The following is a 14,524-nucleotide window of genomic DNA, read 5'->3' on the forward strand; positions in this document are numbered from 1 at the left end:
CACTAGGCACCGCCTCCCGCAGAAGCGCCCCAGGGCCCGCCCCTCGCTCTAACGCGTCAGCGAAGAGCGTCGCGCCCGACCAATCAGCGGCGCCGCCAGCGCGTCCAAGGCGGGAGCAGGAGCGCCGCGGGGCGTGGAGCCGGCAGGCTGGGCGGAGGCGGGCGGGAGCCGAGAGGCGGAGGCAGCCGGTGAGAACCGGTTAGTGAATGGAGCGGGTGGCGGCGGGGTCGGGGTGGGGCGCGGAGCGGCGGGGGCAGAGCGGGACGCGCGGGTGGCCGTAGGGATCGCCTCCAGGAGCTGAGGCGGTGCCACCCTGCGCGGGAGCCCCACCCCCCGCTCGCCTTTGCCGGCGACTTCTTCGGGAAGAGTCTGGCGCGGCTCGAGGGTCCCCCGGGGCGAGGAGTTCTAGACTCTTCCCCCTGCCCCTGTTATGGGGTTGCTGGCTGGCGCCCGGCTGCCTCCCCACCTCTCCCCGGGGCAGGGGGGTGCTGAGGGCAAGGCGCCCATTGGGGCTGAGGGGAAGGAAGTTGGCAAGGGCAGCACGGCGGCTGCGGGAGGCGGGCATCGTGCGGGGCGGTGGGGTGAGGCGAGGCGAGGCGGGAGAGACGCGGTGTGGCGTAGTGCTGTCCTGCGGCCTCGGAAGGGGAGCACGAAGTTGAAGGGTGGTGGCACAGCAGCGGCTTTGCACGCCATGGAATCCCTGAGCCGCTTCGCTCTCAGGCTGCAAAACCTCTTCTGCAAGTTTAATGCTAATAGGAAGCTCTTAGCGCATTTTGTCTGCAGATTATTCTGTGCTGTTAAGTCGAGATAAAATGATTTTTGGTTTTACAGATGGGCGATCGGCCCAGTAGGCCAGAAGTGGTGTGGGCAACAAGATAGACTCTCCCAGCCTTGTGCTCTCTCTCCCTCGCTTCTAGGAAAGCCTCTCTCCCGAGACACAGGCGCTGCAGAAAGGCAGACATCTCCTGGGTTAAACCCAGCAGTGGGTCACCGATGGTGTCACTGCCGTGTGTCACGACACAGACATGGGATTCAGTCCCCAGCTGGACACCGTCGATCTGGAAAACACCTTAATGTGGGTCAGCGTTAGCTTTATGAAATAAATGCCTATTTTTAGCTTCAGTTGCTCTGGTACTGTTCTAGTTATATTTAACTAGTCAAGCCTTCCTTCATGTTATGTTATTGTTACTCTACAGGTTACAAGAATCTGCAGAAGTTGGTTTTGATGTAAAAAATAAACAGCTCCCTGCTGAGACTAAGCAGTTTGTACTGGCTTGTACAAAGGCATGGCTGGCTTGTGGTTTTGCCCAATTTTTTTGCCCTTCAGAAACCATGATTTGTACAGAGGAGGTTTTCATGGTAGCTGACATGTGAGATGTGTTCCTTTGTATTACTTTTCACTCCACCTGGCTTCAGGTAGGCATAAACTAATTTCTGACCACAAAATATCTTCTAGCATAATATACACAGCTGTTATGAGCCATACATATATCTGGGCTGTATTTATTTACATCTGTGTTTTGTATTTACTGATTGACTAAGGTTTTATGTCTGGTGAACATTGCAGCTGTTTCCACTTCTCCATGTAAAACTTCTTGACAGCATGCTCAGAATCCTGTAAAAATATGATCCCAGGGTTAATGGCTGCTCGGAATACTGTTTATTTGTTGCTGGTTACAATATCAGGAAGGTTTGGGGAAAAAGAAAAAGTCAACACACAGCTTCTCTCATTAGTTAAGCTTGAGGAATTTGTTCTGGATAGAGTTGTGAGACAGATTGAACAGCTCTTTACCTGCTTTAATCCATGGTACTGGTTAGGATTTTTTGTCTGTTTGTTTTGGATTTTTTTGTCTCCAACAATGCAAGCTTTTGTTTACTGTTCCATTGCACGTTAAACTGATTAGGATTTTAGGATCAAATTACTTTCTGCTGCAACATCCTTTCAATACTGTAGCACAGTAGTTTATGCTAGAAATAAGAGTCACTGACTGGTTCTTTGGAATTGTGTGCCCTAAGAAGAAAGAATTTTGTGCAGTCTAAAAACTGTTTTGAGGAGAGGAAAAAAAAAAACCAGACATAAAACTCCTGAAGAACTTTTAAGTAAGAAAGAAATGCCTGTAAAGAGAGAAATGTGTGGTATGACTTCTGAAGACACTCACCATTTTGAGAAGCAAAGATGTAATCATCACCATTGTTGTGGCATTACGAAGATGACTACAACTCTTATGGTAAGAGGCTATAATGAGACAAAAGTTCGAGTGTCTGAATGCCCATCCCTTACCTAGTTGACTATTATCAATATTTTTTAAAGTTTTAATAGGAAGTTGTGCATTGAAGCAGTCAATTTTATTGTAAAATTGCCTTTTGTAAAATTGTTTTACAACAATATTGTAAAAATACCCGTTTCAAAAATCAAAATTGTAAGCTATACCTTATGATTACTTTCTCTTTTTTAATAAAACCTGCCATTTTAAAATCTGATAATTTGATGTTGTCTTATTCTTTAAAGTGCAAGTGAAAAAATATATGCACATATACTGCATATGCTTTTTTAGTCATTTTGTCAAGAAGGGGAATCTTAATATAATTAGGAAGCAATATTTTAGTTCTGATCATCTTTGTCAACCTTCCCGTACTTACAAAAAGTCCATTTTATTATTTTTTAACCAGAGAGGCCAGAACAGGAAGTAGTCTTCAACATGCAGTCACACAGTCTCCATGCATCACTTTGAAGTGGTTTCTATTAATTTCTTGCTAGTACATGTGTTCTGGTTTCAGAATGCAGTTTCTATGGAATTCATGAAAGTTAAACTTTAAACTTTTATGCTTGAAACATGTATCTTTATGTACCAGCTAATATAAATATTACTCAAAGACTAAATAAAAATACTAATTCTTAATGTGGTGCTTGTCTTTTGCAGACACTTAACTTCCTTAGTCTCTCTAGACAGAAGTCAGTTGTACCTAACATTTATGTGGGTCTTTTGTATCATACATGATGGCAAGAAAATCTCAGTTCTGTGCTGAAAAGAAATATCAGAATCTGATGATGGTTCTGTATAGGTTGGATGTGATTTCACTGTAGTTTGACTGTGTTTATGTGGACTAGTCCTGTTTTAAGTTTTAGTGACAACTGGGGAATTTTATATGGATACTGATGTCATGTCCATTATTAGTCTATCTGTTCAGAATTAAATGTATGGGTTTGCTGGTTAGATCTTTAATTTGCTGATACTGTAGCTTTCTGTTGGGAAATTTCTGAAGGCCATATTTATGCCTGCGTAATGTTTAACAATGTGAACTGAGTTGACCATGACTGGGTTTAAACTGTCATCTAATAGAGAACTCATATATGACTAAGCTGATTAAAACAACAACAAAAGAAGAACTAAAGGATAAGAATATAATTAATGCAAATCAATGTAGTTCTAGGGAAAATAGTTATTGTAAAGAAATCTAACTTAATGCCTTGATAAGATTACAAGATTGGCATAAAAGTAACTGCATAGCTGTAAAACTAAATGTTCATGTTTTCAAACACTTATCAAAGGAGTATAATCAAAGATTACTGAAAAAAGCAAGTGTGACTGATGTAAAGAATGATTAATAGCAACAATAATGTTGAAGTAGTTATGCAGAGTAATCTGGATTGCTTAGTAATGTGTTCACTCAAAAATGTGTCTTAGTGCAGACACACAAAGTCATTCAGCTACAATCAGGAACACAGGCAAGAATTCAAAGTTTTTAAGAATGCTTCTGCTACTCTTAAAAAGAATCCAGGGCGATAATGAACTGACAAGTCAGTATGAATTCCCAGGGCAGTTCTGTGCTAATAGTAAAATTGACCAACTAGTTCCAATCTCCTTGTGTGGGCAGGGGCACTTCCCACTAGACCAGGTTGCTCAAAACCCCATCCACCCTGGCCTTGAACAGGGAGGGGGCAGCCACAACCTCCATGGGCAACCTGTGCCAGTGTTTCAGCACCCTCACAGGAAAAAATTTCTTCCTAATGTCTAAGCTAAATCTATCATTTTCCAGTGTAAAGTCATTACCCCTCATCCCCGTCACTTACGAAACGTCCCTCTACAACTTTCCTGTAACCCCCTTCCGGTACTGGAAGGCTGCTCTGAGCTCTCTCTGGGGCCTTCTCCAGGCTAAGCAACCCCAGCTCTCTCAGCCCATATGATGATAGAACAGACCTCTAAGCTGGAGGCAGGAACCTTTCTTCTATGGAAGTATCTCTGCTGTCCTTGAGATGTATTTGATATATTTGTGGTTATGAGTGGAAAGAAGTTGTTGAATAATAAAGAATTAAGCTAATTATAGGAAACTGGCACGTTGCTCCAGCACACTGTAAAAGCTGAAAAACGTTACAGTGGACTCTCCGTATTTGCTTGGTTTCCTTGTCTGTATATTTATACAAAATACTGTGAAGCCATTATAAGCATTAAGCACAGGCCTTTTTGACCATTACTGTAAATGGGCAGTTTATATACAAGATGTAGTATGCTAAAGATTTCTGGTATTGTGATCTTGGGCTAGACCTAGTGTATACACTTACAGAATCACAGAATCATCTGGGTTGGAAAGGACCTCTGAGATCAAGTCCAACTCTTCATCCACTACCAGTGTGGTTACCAGACCATGGCACTGAGTGCCACATCCAGTCAATTCTTAAAAACATCCAGGGATGGAGAATCCACCACCTCCCTGGGCAGCCCATTCCAATGCCTGATCACCCTCTCAGTAAAGAATTTTTTCCTAATATCTAACCTAAACCTCCCCTGGCAGAGCTTCAGGCCATGCCCCTACTGATAACTGCCTGGGAGAAGAGACTGACGCCCACCTGGCTACACCCTCCTTTCAGGGAGTTGTAGAGTGATGAGGTCTCCCCTGAGCCTCCTCTTCTCCAGACTGAACACCCCCAGCTCCCTCAGCCTCACCTCACAGGACTTGTGCTGGATCCCTTCACAGCCTCCTTGCTCTTCTCTGGACCTGCTCCAGCACCTCAATCTCCTTCCTGAACTGAGGGGCCCAGAACTGGACACAGGACCACAGGCCAAGCTGTGGCCTCACCAGTGCTGAGTACAGGGGCAGAATCACTTCCTTGGACCTGCTGGCCGTGCTGTTCCTCATACAGGCCAGGATGCCATTGGCCTTCTTGGCCACCTGGGCACACAGCTGGCTCATGTTCAGCTCCCTGTCAACCCAAACTCCCAGGTCCCTTTCTGCCTGGCTGCTCTCCAGCCACTCTGTGCCCAGCCTGGAGCTCCCCATGGGGTTGTTGTGGCCAAAGTGCAGGACCCGGCACTTGGCCGTGTTGAACCTCGTCCTGTTGGAATCAGCCCAACTCTCCAGTCTGTCCAGGTCCCTCTGCAGAGCCCTCCTGCCTTCCAGCTGATCCACACTCTCCCCCAACTTAGTGTCATCTGTGTATTTGCTAATTGTGAACTCAGTCCCCTCATCTAAATAATCAGTGAAGATATTAAACAGAACCGGGCCCAGCACTGATCCCTGGGGGACACCACTGGTGAGCGGCTGCCAATTGGATCAGCACCGTTCAGCACCACACTCTGGGGGCCTCCAGCAGTTCCTAACCCAGCACAGAGTGCTCCTGTCTGAGCCCTGGGCTGACAGCTTTGTCAGGAGAATCCTATGGGAGATGGTGTCAAAGGCCTTGCTGAAGTCCAGGTAGACTCCATCCACAGCCTTCCCCTCATCCACCAGGCGGGTCACCCGATCATAAAAGGAGATCAGGTTGGTCAGCCAGTACCTGCCCTTCCTAACCCCGTGCTGGCTGGGTCTGATCCCCTGTCCATCCTGTAGGTGCTGTGTGATTTCCCCCAGGATGTTATGCTCCATAACCCTGCCAAGCACTGAGGTCAGGCTGACAGGCCTGGAGTTTCCTGAGTCGTCCTTTTGTCCCTTTTTGTGGATTGGTGTGACATTCACCAGCTTCCAATCATTTGAGACCTCCCCGTGAGCCAGGACTGTTGGTAAATGGCTTGGTGAGCTCTTCTGCCAGCTCCCTCATCACCCTGGGGTGGATCCCGTCTGGTCCCATAGCCTTGCGAGGATCCAAGTGGCTCAGCAGGTCACTAACTGTTCCCTCCAGGATTACAGGGGAGCTACTCAGCTGCTTATTTCTCTTTAGAAGCCTCAGAAGCAGCTGTCCTTATGACCTGTTTTACTGTTGGAAACAGTAAGTTGTTACCAACTTACCAACTTACTGTTGGTAAAGAAAGTGTGGCAATATGGTAAAACAGGAAATTTGTTAAAGAAGGATTTTTTTAATGACTGAAGAAGTCATGATCTTTTATAGGCACATGCTGAAATTGTCAATTCGGCAGGTCTAACATTCATAAGTAGCACTTCAGCAACATACAGTGCAAGTAGATGGTGATTTAAGTATTACAGGAGTAATACTAAAGACAAATATTTTAAAATTTGTGCATCATAGTTCACAAGTAAATTTTCTGTTATGCACATTTACAACGTCTGCTTATTTATTTCTGTTGAAGCAGATAAAACCTAAATTTTAGGAAGTTTGAGCCTTTTTAAAATTTTATTTAAGTTAGATTTTCTCCAAACACTGTTTTTGGAACAGTCCAATTGTCTGGCATTCTGAATATATTAAAGCATTTATCTCAGCAAGCTGTTTGAACTGACAGCCTGGGAATGTTTTCTCAGGACATGTTAAGAGGTAAATTAGAGCCTAGCCATAGGGACAAACAGAGCCTTTGGTGCTAATAGTACTTCCCATTTTTGCTATGAATATGAATGTAGGTGTAAAGATTATATATGTGGTGTAAAGATTATATATAGCTGCTGTTACAGAATTGAAACCTCATTCTGATTTTTTTGTTACTGTTGTTCAACAATGCCACCCGTGAAAAGTGCTAAACTGGTACTTTAATAATAATACCTTTGACATTTTAATGTCAATTGCAAGAGCATGTTCAGTGCCAGTTTGGATGGGGCCTTGAGCAAGCTGATCTTGTGAAAAGTGTTCCCACCCATGGCAGAGGGTTTGGAACTAGATGATTTTTAAGAATCCTTCCAGCCCAAGGTCTAAAATGATAACCACAGATTTTATTGCCTTGTTCTATTAGTGCTGCAACCAGGGCCAAGCAGCGATTACTTTGTTTAGCATGTTCAGATTGTAGGAATGTGGAGTTTTTTTAAACGGTACCATTAGCCTTCAGTATTTCAGGTCTGTATGGGTTAAAAGACTTCATAAAAATGTCTGTAGAAAAGTTCCCAGACTTCACCTTATTCCTTATTCTTTACTGCAGCTATCAGTCACTCATTACCTGTTCAGCATCCTCTCTTACACTAGCCTTCTTTTCTCCAGGCTGAACAGTCTCAGCTCTCTCTCTCTCAGGTGTTCTACTGAAAATGCAGAATTTATATGTGGGGCCAGGTGTCATGCAAAACCTAATACTCTCAGTCTTGCAAATCTAGAGTGACATGGACTTTCCTTACCCATGGCTTTAGTGTATCACTGATCTGAAAAAATTACCCCATCATTCCCTAAAGCCATGCCAGGTGTTTGGTTTAGTTCTGAGTCAGAGGAAAACGTATCTTCTGAGTCATCAGTATCTCTTCCCATACTCTGCCTGATGTTTTATTTTTGTGCTATGTACCAAATAGACCTTAATCCACTTAACTCATGAAAACAGAGAAAATTACAGCACAATTAAATATGACTATTGATAAATATATTCAGTCAGTTGAGAAAGTGCATCTACCATTCCACAGGATGTGATTTTCTACCTTTCTTTTGCATTATTTAAATGCATTGTCTTAATTAATCCCTGAAGTTAAACAGTGATATTTTGTTTAGTTAAAATGTTTTATCAAGTTAAAATGCCAGGTACTTGCAAATAACATATGCCCATACTTCAAATTATGCAGTTGAATCTAAATTTCTTGTATTTCAAATGAACTTGTAATCTTTAAGACAGGGAAAAAATTCTGCTTTTGCTAAGATTAAAACCAGTCTGATCCCTTTTGAAGGACAGAGGTTAGAGAATAAAGAAACTAGCTAAGAGCCTCGGGGATTCCCCCAGTCCATTTTCCTGTCCCAAATATGGTATGGTGTTGAAATAAAATATTTCAGGTATGATTTTGAACAAATAGTTTACATTGCCCAGGGAGGTGGTTGAGGCTTCATCCCTGCAGATATTTCAGGTGAGGCTTGACAAGGCTTTGAGCAACCTGATCTAATGGAGAGTGTCCCTGCTTACTGCAGGGGGGCTGGACTAGATGACCTTTAGAGGTCACTTCCAACTCAAATTATTCCATGATTTCTCATGCCTTTTAACATGAAATACTGGCCTTAGAAAGCACCATTTTCTGCATATCTTGATTCCTGTAATAAAGGATGCTTGTTGCTGAGTAAGGTGTGACATCTGCCTGTGATTTCAGACACAGGTCAAATAATGCAAAATAGTTTACTTTATTAAATGAACAGTTTTTCTGCTCACTGGACAAAACATATGGTAACTTCTAATTCTAGTATTAAGGCCTTTCTAAATTTGAAATACAATTTTTTAAAAAAAAGTTTAAATTAAGTATTAATAGTTAAATTAGTGTTTTTAATGTCTCTCTGTCAAAGTTCTCCTGCTGGACTAAACTGCACAATGGAGACTTTGCTAATGCCATCGTTCCTGTTGGTAGTATTCATCTGGTTAAAAACAGGCATGCTGCATAGGTGCCTTGGTTTTCAATGAATATTCCACTAACTTGTAAGGGCTAAAGTTGATTTTTAAAGGTATATTTCCAAATATAGTTAAATGAGGGTAATATTCATTTATTTTTTCTCATTCACAATTGATTTTAAACTTAGCACTTTTTTTTCTTAGTACTTTTTTTTTTTTTTATTCTCTAGATCTGTTTCCATTTGCATTTGCTGTTGCAAAATCAGAGGCCTCTGGTTCAGCCCTGTGTTCTTCTGTGCACTTTGTGCTAACTTTACATCATTTATAATGGAGTTATTTATAAAAGTAAGTCAGATATCATAAGTAGGGAAAAAAAGAAAGAGGAAATATAGTAGAAATAATTTCCTTGGAATTGTAGATATGGATGACAAGGCCTCCCAAAAGCAAATCTTTTCAGGTGGGGTTTTCTTACTCAGAAGGGAGGCAATGGAATGAACCTAATACTTCACAGCACTTCAGACACAGCTTTGGTCATTTTATAGAGCAACTAATGGACTGTCTGCCTAAATATTGTTGGAATTCTATTGGTTTAGATTTCTTCTGGAATTAAACAAACCCATTTCCTTCAGTCTTTTGCTCCAGAGTACATATTTTGTCTCTTATCCAACCTAAGTTTGTCCAGCTCCTTTCTTGAAGCCAGATACTTGAGACAAAACGCAGTACTCAATTCAACCATCTGTCCCACCATCTGTGGGAGTAGAAATGCTACTTCATATTGCATTGCCTGCAACACGTTTGTTTAGGCATCCCAGTATGGCTTATTTTTTCACAATAGTAAGACAGTGTTGGTTGACCTTGTCTTATGAACCACAGTGACTCCCAGACTCTTTTTGGAAGAATTTCTTCCCAGTCATCTTACAGTTTTACGTTTGGGGAACCCTGAACAGAAGGATACTTGAAACTTCTGTTATTTTTTTATTGCACTGATCTTTTCTCCAATTTTTTCAAGCATCCAAATTCTAATTCTGCCATTTTATCTGCTTATGTACCCTCCAAAACCTAATATAAAATACAACTGTAATAAATTACTCTTCTCTTTATGTGATAATTTAATTTTTGGTTACACATTATTGAGCAACACCAGAAGAAAGGGAAATTTCTGTGGTCTGATATTCAATCATACCTCCTTTTGGACAATGAAATATTAATTTTAATTAAAAAATACTTAAAATAGTATCCTCAGTGCTTTTGCACTCATCTTTAGTTTCATCAATATATTTTTCTTTGCTTGCTTGAAATACAGTCCCATGGAAGTAGCAAAAAACTTTTTGCAAGTTAGTACATATCTTTTCTACTTCTCTCCTATCCACAGGCTTATTGCCTGGTTCAGAAGGAGATTAGATTGGTTTAATGCAGGGAATTCCCGACAAATCTCTTAGACTATCCCTTAAAGACCTTCAAATTTCTTGGTTGTTTATTACGGTGTTTATCTGAGAATTGCAGCTGACTGACTATTTTGTAAGTTCCTAATTTCCCCTCTGGCTCCTTTTAAAATGTGTTATAATTCGTTCTGGAATCTTATTTTGCTTCCTACAAGTAGCATGTTAATTTGAAAATTCTCTAGAAAATAGCAAACATGGGACTGAGGTTGGAGGCAAGTTTTAAACCCAACGCAGTCCTTCTCTTAGCAGTATGTGAACCTCAAGGAAGTTATGCAGAAACCATTCCATTGCAGTCTAGAAGGAAAGAAATAAATCTGCATCCAGACTCCTCTCAAGCAGGAATTCATAACTGTGGGTGATGCTGTTGCCTGACATCACATGTGACATTTCTGGACAGACTGGATTTCAGACATTTCACCATCAGGATTTTTATTTGTCTGTGCAGCAGGGTGTCAAATTTTGTTGTCATTCTCAGTCAGTTATATACTGCAATGTGCTATATCTGTCATATGGATGCCAAATCCTCAGTTTTGAAACCTACTCTTGGGATCAAGTGTTTGAATATTTTTTTATTGTGTCTCTTTTCAGGTCTTCTTTGGGTGCAATATGATTTTAGGCTAAAATACCAGGGATAGGGAGGGCACAGGAACAAACTCTTTCAGAAAGACGGGTGCTGTTTAGTGTTAGGAACAGACCTGGTAGACACTATGTTGAGCTTTTTGAGGGAAGTACTGGCTATAGGCTTACTGTATTTTGCTGCCTTTTTGCCTGGCTGATAGCATCTCTCTAAATAAGTCAGAGAAAGAAGAGTGCATGTGTAGGGCTGTTTGCTTGCAAGGAGGAAATTGCTTCTTTAAAAGCTCCTGAAGCTCCCAATATGCTGCAATAAAACTTTTTTTTAATTGGGACTTTAAAGATCATTACTTCCTGTACAAATTGTTCTTTGTCCTACAGATCTTGGCCAGACAAAGTCTAATTTGATAGTGCCTTGCTTCAGGCAGACAAGATCACGTGGGTTGTGGGGCATTGCCTGAAAAAAGTCTGAAGAAGTTCTAGTCTAGAAAAAGAAGTCAGGAAAAATGTTTTTAATCTCAACTATTATTTTCATCAGTGTACAAAAACATTACTCCACTTTAATAATGTTTTATGAATCATTTCCACAGAGTTACAAGGAAGAGAAATAGGACGTAGTTCATTTCTAAAGCACACAGGGCACTCAAGTGCTTTGACTCTCATTATTGCACCAATACAAACAATAATTAGGCCCAGCAAAAAGATATTTGCAACCTGTTTTTGCACAGAGCACCACACTATTTATAAATTGCAAGTGGGAGCTGAGAATAGGAAGAGGTTTGTGTTCATGTAATGACAGTGTCAGGAGAGCAATATTTTAGCTAAATTGGGATGGCTCTACAAAGCCCTATTTTTACAACTGTAATACTGCTGAAGTCTCCCAGACACAGGCCCAGCCTCATGTGGTCTTTCTCTTCTTACATATAAAAATAACCCAATCTATCTTAAAGTGCCATTTTTTTTTGAAGCAGAGCAAAGCTACGTAAAACTTTTTTTTGCCTTTAGTTTTAGCTATATAGAATCAGTCTATAAGACAGGCTGTTCACCAGAAATTGCAAACATTTTACTGCAGAAGGCCAAAAGGTGGTTGTTACAATGCTTACTTATTTTGAGGAGAGAGTAGGGATGTGTGTGAGACAGGTAGATACATTAAGGGTAAAAGCTTGCCTTACAAAGACCTTGAAGTGGTAGAAAACACTGTAGAATTCTAGCTGGTCTGCATCTGCCTGCAAAAGTGCATATCAGATATTGTATTTCTGTTTCTCCTTTCTTTTGCCATAGGTAAAAACAAGACACTTGACAAGGGAAGGGGGAACCTCAACTTTACAATCTTACTTAATCTTTGCAAGGGAGTTATAATTCAAAAACATAGAAAAACACTTTTCTGGCACATTTGCCATTAAGACTTATGGTGTTTTGGTTTGGAGCAATCTGTCAATTTGAGCTTCTACCAAACTATTAGATTCTATTGCTAGAACAGAGACCTTCAACTCACTGGACCACCTGCTTTTTCCAAAAGAGGTTACAGAAACATATTTTAAAAGGTGTATACTTTTAGATTTTCTGGAATAAACATTGTTTAAAATCAGTCAAAACTGTTCTTTGAATTTGGCAAGATACTTGCCTCTCGTTTGAACATACCAACAAAATAAGGGTAGGACATGTTTGTTTCCCTTCTTAAAATTGTGGAAAAGGAGTATGCAGTTTTATTTTATAACCTTCTGGAACTGGAATTAAAAGCAATACAGTACTCTTCAGTTCATGGGTAAAATACCTTTTAAACCTACTATTCATATTAAAAATAATGAAAATCAAATGTGTTCAGAGACAAATGGTAATGAGACACCACCAGAGTTGTTACTGTTTTTAACACTTCTGTGGATATGACTGGGAAATTATAGTTAAGAAAATTATAACTTCTCAATATTTGTGATGGGAAATAGAATAGTGTGACTTACACAGCACTTTAAAAATGTGAAACAAGTACAAACAACATCCAGTTAATAATTGCCAATCTCCTTTTGTCACTGTCTAGTAACAAGGCTAGATAACTTAACTAACTTTCTTACTGATGTTTTTTAATCACCTTTTTTGTACTAAAAGAAACAAATATCTATGTGCGTAAAAATGCCTTGTTGAAACTAAGTTTTATCTTTCTTCTTTGGTAAAAGGAAATCTAGTACATTGTTTAACATCCTGAAGCTACAAATACAGGAAGTGTTCTGAACACCTCAGCGATTTTTTCATTGATTTATGCTGTTTACATGCTTAAATGCTAATGTAGGTCAGCGATCTGTAGCAAAGATTTCCTTTGAAGAATCCAAATACACTTTGCATTTTGGCCCCAGTGTCCATAGCCTTCCTACTCAGAGGTGCTGAAGTACTGACAGCTTGTGAACTTATTGCCCAAATTAGCTTAAAGTTAGCTTTCACATACTGGTGCTTGTACATGTATTCCTCTTCCTTACTATGATGTCTCCATGCCTCTGGATAAAGCTGAGGGAGAATCATTTGTATGCTGAGGGAAACAAAACCACTGATATTCTTTAACACCAGCATAATTTTAATAAATTGTTGAGTAAATGAAGGAATAACCTGTGTATGCTAGGTCTGAATTAATTTTGAAAGATCAAAAGAGACTTTGTGCAGATAATCCACTGAAGCTTTTCTCTCCAGATCACAGTTTACTGGGACAGGATCTTAGAATTTGAGTCAGGAAGATACAAGTACACAGACAATTATAGAAAAAGAGAAGAAAGGGGCAGGAACCTGTTGGGGAATTTGTTTCTGATGCTTGTGGTTTAGAAACACACTCTACAAGGATGCGTTACCCCATGAGCTGAGACAGCCCAGTGCTCTTTACAATTATTCTCACTTAGGTACCTTACTGTTAGTCCTGTACTATGTTTAAATACCTTGTCAGTAATCAAAGTCATAAGATATATGTGTTGTTACTAAAACTCTTGCTTTTTTTTCTGTTGTTGCTGTTTTCTAATCTGATTGTCTAAATCACTAATGTATGACAGAAAAATAAATGGTTACAGTAATTTCTTGTTTGTTATATGTAATTTGTTGGGGTTTGTTTCATATTTCTTGATAATTTACATTTTTTATCATGTGACTTGAAAGCATTTTGATTTGAAGATAATTTTGACAGAGAAAAACTTATGTAGATAAAAGGGTATGTATACAAAAGTGTATGTACACAAACTCAAATTATATTTTACATAGACAAAAACCTGTAATGAAATAAGGAGTATTCTTACTACAGGACTAGTGAAGGCATGACAGCTCTTTCATTTTTCAAGTCCAAGTCACTCTTTGTGGGCGGGACATGTTGTCAATGCTCAGAAGTCTTAGTCTGAACCACCTGGTCTACTCTCTACAATCATACTAAATAAATAGTAATGCATATATACAGACATAATTGGCACTAGTTCCTTTAGTCCCCATCAGTTTGAGTCATCTCAGTAAAACTTATTAATTCATAGTCAGTTTTGTATTTTCAATATTTAAATAATGAGACTAAAAAGCATGGAGCAAAACTTGCAACAAAATTTCACTCTTACTCTCTTTTGAAAATTATGGAGATAATGCAAAGGTGCTCTAAAATGTGGGCTTAGAGCCTTTCAGAATTCCTTATATCCATCCTGTTTACTTTCTTTTTTTTTTTTTTTTTTTTTTGTATTTTGTAAAACTGATGGCAGCTGTTTGGAGTTGCAACCATTACAGTTACTTGCAGGAATCACAACCACAACATTTTTGGATAATATTGTGACAACATGAGACAATTTGAATCTCTGGAGGAAACTTTGGGAAAGTTCAGGCAGCCCTGTCAGGCCTGCA

At 40.1% G+C, this 14,524-nt stretch overlaps 1 long non-coding RNA gene across 1 annotated transcript; it reads left to right on the forward strand.

Annotated features, from left to right (window-relative positions):
• The first annotated feature begins 64 nt into the window (after window positions 1-64).
• LOC139795101 (uncharacterized) lies at window positions 65-2,900 on the forward strand. The gene is made up of 2 exons (XR_011725384.1): window positions 65-198; window positions 832-2,900. It is a non-coding gene; the product is annotated as an uncharacterized lncRNA (long non-coding RNA).
• The last annotated feature ends 11,624 nt before the right edge of the window (window positions 2,901-14,524 follow it).

Source organism: Heliangelus exortis, chromosome 3 (genome assembly GCF_036169615.1).
Source record: "Heliangelus exortis chromosome 3, bHelExo1.hap1, whole genome shotgun sequence".
Classification (NCBI taxonomy): domain Eukaryota; kingdom Metazoa; phylum Chordata; class Aves; order Apodiformes; family Trochilidae; genus Heliangelus; species Heliangelus exortis.